General features: G+C 40.8%; 1 pseudogene; it reads right to left on the bottom strand.

The window, feature by feature from the left end:
- Window positions 1-269: 269 nt before the first annotated feature.
- On the bottom strand, window positions 270-376 carry LOC123286159 (U4 spliceosomal RNA; annotated as a pseudogene).
- Window positions 377-6,817: the final 6,441 nt, after the last annotated feature.

Consider the following 6,817-nt stretch of genomic DNA (forward strand, 5'->3'; position numbering starts at 1 on the left):
TCTATTTTAGTGGCAGAGAAATCAAAGCACAAGCTTCCCAAAACTATAGGAATCAAGATGTGAGGGAGTACAGTGTAATATCTCTCTTCTCCCAAATAAGATATACTTATTCTTTCTTTCTGCAACTCAAGTTTTGGAACCACAGTTGACCAAAACAGAATCAGCAGATGTAGAACTCAGGGCTATTCTTCCATTCACATAACGACCTCGGCATGCTAGTACCTAGTTGGACCTTGCAGCTGTCAGGTAAATATGGCATATTAGTTACCGGTTTCTACCTTTCTAGAATGTTAGAAAGATCAATGAAATATTCAGTTAGCAATAATCGCACCTCAGATACACCTCATTGTCTACGATACTGCCACTGTGCAATGCTGAAATGAAATAATTTAAATCAAAGTTTTTATAATTCCTCAGAAGCAAGATATAATTCAGAAACATTCCATGTATACAAGTCTTGCAGTGAGGTGCCAAAAGTCAAGATCTTTGAAATTTCTTCATTTGTTTAAGTACATAGCCTGACACGTAGGAGGTAATGGATGAATGTTACTGAATCAGATTAGTCTTTTCAGATTCCTATGGGAGATATAAAGAAGAACAGTGTTCTAGTCTAAGCGTAACTAGAGGAACATGGCAAATTGAACTGTGAACTTAGTAACAAGACTTGAAGATGCTCCAAACCTTGCCAGAGGAGGAACAATAAAAAAATAGGAGATATTTAGTCTAATGAATAAATGATATTGTTGGAACAAGATCAGAATCTTCAAATAGCTGAAGAATGGAAAGTCTTCCACCTAGGAAAAGAACATGGAATGATGGACACAAGGAACAGAAAGGAAGATGTTTGACTCTTCTCCAGTAATTGTGAGTTTATTGTCACCAAGCTTTGCTTAAATTAAGCAAATTCAGGAAACAGACACAGTAGAAGTGACTTAAAATGTTGAAAAGTTAACGCTGGTGGTTGAGTTGGAGGAGAGGAGAATCTGGGAGGTTGGGTTATATCGTGGTTACATTTTGCTTTCTGTTCCTATGCCCAATTTATTCTCTGTAGTTCTATGCCCTCTTCTGTGCCCTGGGAGATTGACTTCCCAGACTTGATGACCTGGGCACAGTTGCCTTTCAACTTCGGATTGGATTTTCAAAGTGGAAGACACAGGTAAGAGTTTGTAGTGTGCGAGAAGAGAATACATTGTGTATTTATTCCACCCCTACCACTGCCTCCCCTCATATTTAAGGCCAGACAGTGGCAAGTCCTGTCATGTGAACCCTCTTCCATACTCCAAATCTTGCCAGATAACTATAACATTATTCCTTCCCTGTGCCCCTTTGGGCGTGGATGGTAACTACTTCAAATATTGCTAATCCTGGGCTGTTTCATCCCTTCTCGGTCCTCCTAAAGCTGCCCACATCCATACAAACAGTTCGTTCAGTAAACTCTCTTCAGTTACCATGTGGAAGTGCCTTCTGATGAGCTGGTTGGTTGCCTCAGAGCAGTGGTTCTAAATCTTTAACCTGCATCAGAATCATCTGGGGGGCTTGTTAAACTACAGGCTATTGGACCTCACCCCCAGAATTTCTGACTCAATGGGTCTGGGACGGTGCCCAAGAATTTTCATTTCTAACAGGTTCCTGGGTAATGGTGATGTTGCTGGTCCAGGGACCACACTGTGAGAACAGTTGCCTGATAGTGTTTCCCAAGTGTGGCCGCCCATCAGAATTACTTCTTGAACTACATAAAAGTACAGATTCTTGAAATCCCCTCTGGATCTACTGAAACAGAACCCAAAAGATTGGAGCCCTGGAATATGTATTTCCTAAATGTTATCAGATGATTATGATGAAGTTGGGTTATTTTGTCAAGATGCCTCATTCTGAGAGGATGAGAAAGTAAGATTTGCTTACTCTGTACCTTTTGGCTTGACGGTGTTGAGAAGGCTCTGCCCCTGCCTGAGAAGGGAACAGAAAGCTTGTTCCTCCTCGTCCTCCAAGATCCAGTTTAGCAGCTTTAACCTCGGAGAGGGGCGGCTTTTCTGAATACTGTAAAGAGGTATGATCACCCCATTCTCAGTACCTGGCACACAACTTTCGAGTGAGTGCAGCCATCAAGGTGCATTTGCATGGTTGGCTCTCATAGCTGACTCCTAGAGAAGACGAGAAGATGATGAGCTCCTTGAAAACAGAGATTGAATCTTACCATTTTGAATGACCCCCATTTAGAATTAGCACATCTGCATATCATCGGAATTTAGCACCTGGCTTGGCACAGAGCAAGTGCTGGGGGTGGGGTGGGAGGGAAGACTGTTGAATAAATAAATGAAATGATAGAATGAATGAATAGATGTTGTTCTTCCTCATCTTTTCTATTATGTCAACACAAAATAATAATAAACTTGTACTTTGCCCTCAGATGCTGATTTTAGCAAGTAAATTTGCTAATACAGAGGAACTTAAAGGGAACTGGATGGCCTCATAGATCTTTTCTGTCTCAACTTCTTGGTTCAACAAGTAATTGAAAGGAATCAATCTCCCGCTGACTGACAGTTTTGACAGCTGCTGTTCTCAAGATGTCAGTGTATAATCTGTTATTCTCCTTCCCAATTTAAAACTGAACAGAGACATATGCACTGTCAGTTTCATTCCCCTGATCTTGCTCCTTGTCCCCATCTCCCCCCCTCCTGTGCTGTTTTATTCTCCACACCCCTCATGTCAGTGAAGTGTGTTTAAATTCTAAGCCATTCTGAAACTCCTCTGCCCCGAGCTAGAAGCTGGATCAGAGCTCATCTTTTCTGAGTATTATTACAGCACGTTTACAGTGGAGTCTCCAGCTTTGCAAACTAAGAGGGCATCGTAAATGTGAAGCTGTTCAAATAATAAACGAATCTCTTCTCTATGCTTAGCCAAGGGAAGTGGATATTAAAATGAATAAGAGTAATAATAAAAGGGAGCTAGCAGCATGGGTATAATTAAACTGAATAGCTCACACACAAAAAATAAAGCTCTGAACATTGACTTCCTCTGGGACACACCCCAGTACACCCAGACCTCGCCTCAGAAAGGTATGCACCACTTGTCATCTTAATGTAAAGCAAACACCTACACTCACCCTCCTGTCTACAATTGGGAGACAAATTTGGCTTTCTGAGTCAAAAGCTCTTTCAGACCTTCAGAGGAAAAAAAAAAAGTTATTTTTCCTATCCCCAGTATTCAGGAGACAAAAATGCAATTCCTTGAATTGATAGGATGACTGGTCCTAAGGATGAGGACCTGAGGCACAGGTATCTGACGTGTTTTCAGTGTTCTAAGTGCACTTTCATCTGTGCCAGAACAAGTAGGCAGCAGCATGGTAGGGATATTTTGACCTCAAAGCTGCTCTGCTTTGATCATCGGGGCTGGGTGGGGGGGGGGGGGGGCCTTCCTTCCAGAGAATTCACTGGGAAGTGTAAGCTCTGAGCGAGCTTGGGCAGTAGGGGTGGGGCTGCTGCCATCTGCTCTTTCTCCCCTGGAGCCATTTAAAACCCCACAAAGAACCAGTCACCCAGACTAGGTTATACCTACCTTCGTTTCGCAAGAGCTCTGGATCCAAGTCACTCCTAGGATGAAAATTAGGAAGTATTTCCTCATTACCCTTGGTAAAGTGAGCTTGTGAGCACAGTCTCTGGGTTATTTATCATCTGGAAATTTTGTGCATTCATGTAGCCTTTTTCCTCCAAAGAGGCTGTTTACTCAGAGGCCTCTCCTAGGATTCTTTCCTTTTAAGGAAACAAAATATTCACCATAAAATTAATATGTGTAGATGTATATGAATTTTTAACCTCATTGCCTTCTCTTGTTCTTTATTTCGCTTTCCTGTGCTTTTGAGACTCATAGCTCTTCTATCTTAAAGGAGCAAAGGGGCAGAGTTCACACATTTCCATGGACCTGAGGGATTAAATCTCTGTTTTCCAATTTTTTTCTGTTATAGCCCCTTTCAATCTGGTAAAAAAAAATGCCTCTGAGGTGGACATGGCTTAATAAGGATTTCTCCCTTCTTCCGTTCAGTAATCATAGTCAACTCCTTGGTCTTCAAGCTACTAGTGTCATAGAGAAGAAGGTTCTCAGAAAAAATAGAACCTTAAAGGTTCTCTGTTCTAAGGCCCCATCTGACAGTTGGTAGAATTGACAAGAAGAGACAAGAGATTTGTCTGCTATTACTAAGAAAACTTGAGTCACATTACTTCAACTTTTGTTAGAAGCTATCCTTGGAATTCACGATATTAACTGCATTTATCATGGAATTCTGAAAATATTAAGCCTAAAATAAAGCAGGATTAATTCCTCATAGTACTATGCCAATCTTCCTTACCATGTGAGTGATCTCGAGAAGTTACTTGCCTTCTCTATGTCTACATGTCCCCGTTAATGGGAGTGTTGGATTAGTGATGTTGAATGTGCCTTCAAGCTTTACTACTCTCTCCATTATACTCTCAATCAGTGATGATTATCAAGGCTTTTGTTGCCTCTAGTACTGTAAGTAAGCAAGAGATAAACAAGTGTCTTTATGTGCACAGGATTAGGATACATGTGTTTGCCCGTAAGATGATCCCAACGAGCATATTGGAACTATTGCCTTAATATTTGATTAATGTTATATTACATTTTATTTCATTTTTAGAGTGGCATAAATGGAAATCCTAGAGTTTGATTTGTGACTCCTGGTTTTTCCTCCTAGCTTTACAGTTTAATTTTGCTATATGACTGTGGGCAAGTCATTTAACTTCAATGAGCATCAGTGACTTCATCTATGAAATGGGAGCAGATGATAAGGTAGGGAAAGAGGGGAGATTTTATACTACATTTCTCTAAGAGCCTTTCTAGTTCTAGTGAGATAGGAATCTGACATAACTCTCTAAATGCTTATAGTTTTGTATATGGAAATACCTAGATTATCTGGACAGAAAAGGCAAAAGATGGGGGTAAAGAGATGCAGAGACAAGGGAGACAACAGTAGAAGTTCCAGAGAGTTCCCTCCTTTGTTGGTGAAGTTGTGTGTTTGTTGGGAGCAGAGAAAAAGCATGGATGGAGACAACCAGGAGCCACGTGTTAATGAGAATCTTCTCTTCGGAGACTTCTGCTCCCCCCTTGCTGCGCTCCAAATCTTTTTCTCTTAAGGACAAAGAGTCCTTGGGCAGCCATATTAGGTACTGCTCATATGAATACAATGATAGGTTCAGAAAGCCATATTCTTATGAGGTCTAGCAATAACCTTACAGACTCTTAACTTCAACCTTACAAACCCTTAATTTAAACTCAATTAATTCATGTTACATTAATAATGATTTTAGCTAAATGATTTTTTGATTTTTTAATAAAGAAAAACATCAAAAGAAAGCATACAAAAACTTACACCTAGACATTGAGTTATAGTTTTGTGATGTTGAAAGATATTTTTTAATATAAAACCATTCAAATATATTGAAAAGGTAGAAGAAAAATGAATCTATTTCCTAGTGAACATCACATAAAAGCAACAACAAAAAAATAAAATGTGTCCTGGTTTCTAGCTTCAAACACAAACACATCAATAAGCTGAGAGCTCTTGGGCGTAAGGTCAGCCTTGGCATAAACTAGTTTGCTTAGAAAATTGCCACAGTCTCCTACTTCGTGACACATACACACCTACATGAACCATCAAGAAGCGAGGGCAGGAGTACAGAGTATACAGAGCCCACTACAGAATTCTCGTCACGAGGCCATGTTAAAGATAAATTGATTAAAACACCCAGGAGTGCTCTTCACCACTGGAATAGTCACCTTCCCAGTATAGAAGACACTTGTTGTCAGGACATGTCCTTTAGGTAGAAGGGTGTGGCAATATACTTTACTTCTCCACAATTTTTCCTCCTCCCCTAGTTGTAGCCACACTTGTGTGGCAAATTTGCACATTCTGATTTGGTGCAGAGAGCAATGGAAGTCAGCACCCTGTATTTCGAGACCCAACTGCCATAGATTACCTGATTTACTATGTGAATAACCTGAAAATTATCTAGATAATAACAGAGCACAATTAACTATGCATCGGCACTTTAATCAACCACGAATCAACATGTGTGGTCAAAAGACAACCTATTTGCTTAATGACCTTGAGGAGGTTACTTCCCCTGTCAGGGTCTCAAAGGGATTGAACCAGATCAGTGGTGCTGCACATTGGCCACACATTAAAATCCCCTGGGGACCTTTGAAAGCTATTGATGCCCAAGCCCTACCCCTACAACATCAGTATATCAGGATCTCTGGTGGTGGGGTCTGGGCATTGATATTTTTTTAAAGCTCCCCAAAGGATTCTGATGTGCAACCAAGGTTGAGAAACACAAGTTCCTTCTGAACACAAGCAGGCGAGGGCATCAAGGACACATGAGAACCAACCTTGAAGTTAGACTTTGAACTCTAGAATCTAAAAGAGAAGGATATCTAGAAGGGGATGTGCATATGTTGGGCCTATTCATCGGGGCCATGCCACACAAGCTTGCCACTGTGCAGATGGCAAATTGATAAACTTGAAAACTAAATAAAGTCTCATGAGAACCCTCAACTTGTTTTAGGAAAACCGAGATTGCTGCTTCCTGTGATGGTATTCAGACCCTGACAGTTTTTAGTTTTCTATGAGTGAGGTTCCTTCAGAAATAATGTACCACCCAGCAAAATAGCACCCCAAAAGTGCTATTGCCTCATTCTGGCAACAAAAACTGTGTTTTCCCTTAGGCCTTGCTTCGTAGGCTGGAGTTGCCATGGGAAGCGAGACTTTATTGGGATGCCAGAACAAACAGGCTCAGAAACCACC

Source organism: Equus asinus, chromosome 5 (genome assembly GCF_041296235.1).
Source record: "Equus asinus isolate D_3611 breed Donkey chromosome 5, EquAss-T2T_v2, whole genome shotgun sequence".
In the NCBI taxonomy this organism is placed as follows: domain Eukaryota; kingdom Metazoa; phylum Chordata; class Mammalia; order Perissodactyla; family Equidae; genus Equus; species Equus asinus.